The sequence below is a fragment of the Adiantum capillus-veneris genome, chromosome 29 (assembly GCF_014529385.1).
Source record: "Adiantum capillus-veneris isolate H3 chromosome 29, ASM1452938v2, whole genome shotgun sequence".
Classification (NCBI taxonomy): Eukaryota; Viridiplantae; Streptophyta; class Polypodiopsida; order Polypodiales; family Pteridaceae; genus Adiantum; species Adiantum capillus-veneris.
The window spans coordinates 95,443,143-95,444,541 of NC_140959.1; the positions used below are offsets into that span (position 1 = coordinate 95,443,143).

At 47.9% G+C, this 1,399-nt stretch overlaps 1 pseudogene; it reads right to left on the reverse strand.

The window, feature by feature from the left end:
* LOC147419625 (uncharacterized) lies at nucleotides 1-570 on the reverse strand (annotated as a pseudogene).
* Nucleotides 571-1,399: the final 829 nt, after the last annotated feature.

Consider the following 1,399-nt stretch of genomic DNA (forward strand, 5'->3'; position numbering starts at 1 on the left):
TCAAACAGCAAATAGCAAGGATACTGCTACAGCTTAGCCTCAAGGTCCAACCAAATCAGCGTGGTTGTTTCCAAGTGGTGAAGAAGACGTATTGTTGTGTTGGAGATGTAAGGGCCGCAGATGGCGTTAGCACTGAAGGTTGAAGCTAGGCAGCGATGGCACGCCAAACAGGGCAAAATATGGTATCGGGATTTCAATAGCTGAGCAGAGGATGGGGTCGAGAGTGGCGACCTTACAGGTTGGGGGTAGCATCAGGGCGCGTGTTATGTTGATGTCGTGAGGCTGTGTACTAAAGGTAGAGTTGTAGAGCTGGTAGAGACATTGTGGCGCAGTTTGGACGATGGAGGATAGGTTTCTACAGTATGTAGATTGGGATTACATGTTCACCATCCCCGACACATACCCCAGGCATTCCACCAACTCCAGGACCATTATTGTGCCACATTCGCCAGCTCCGCTTGTCGGAGTTGTCACATGCGCCTGCCATGTTACCCCATCTGCTATCATCATCATCGGCATCATGATCGCACACATACCCAATACTCCATAAGTGGCCTTGCTGCTACCCATGATCTTCTGGGATTTGACTTTAGCTCAAGCTACTCTCCATTGTTTCTCGACTCCATTGTTCTCCCTTGTTTTTGAAACACACATGCTCTCTTTCTTCTTCTGCAAAACCCTGCGCCCTCTCTCTCTCTCCCCCCCTCTCTCTCTCTCTAGCGTAATATGTTGCCTGTATTAGAGGACGACCTCATATATCCATGAAGTTATTCTTAATTACAAGATGAAAATTGGTTTGCCTTGAAAACTACAGATTGTGAGGCTATTCCTTCATGATGCAGGTCAATGTTAAAGCAGATGAGAGAGAGAGAGAGAGAGAGAGAGAGAGAGAGAGAGTGAGAGAGAGAGAGAAAGAGAGAGATACCTGTGCATAATACTAGAGGCAGAGCCTTGCTCTTTGATTGCAGAGTGAGCGCTGGAATTCTAGGTTTAGGACCCAGGTCGCTCTACTGGTAGTAGAGGATGCAGCCACCAATTCTGTGGGAGCCGTAGAACATGCAACCATTATCGACGTGGGTGTAGAAGACTTTATTTGCCCCACTGTGCTGGCGTGGAATATCTCATGCCGGTTAGAACCCATACATGCCCATATCAACATTGACATGCCTGTCTGATGATGGCATACGGCTGTGGACGACGATGTTGAACTTGGTACGTCGACAACGATGAGTGCTTTTTTATGCTGACTGCGGGCACGTGTGGGGGTTGAAGGAGGATGCTAGCCTCCTACTATGCACACGATCCACACTATTAGTGAAGAGTTTACCTCGTTGAGTGCAACGTTCTGAACTCCTAAAAGAACCGGAGCTTCTTGCGGGTACATTTAAATCCACCAGTT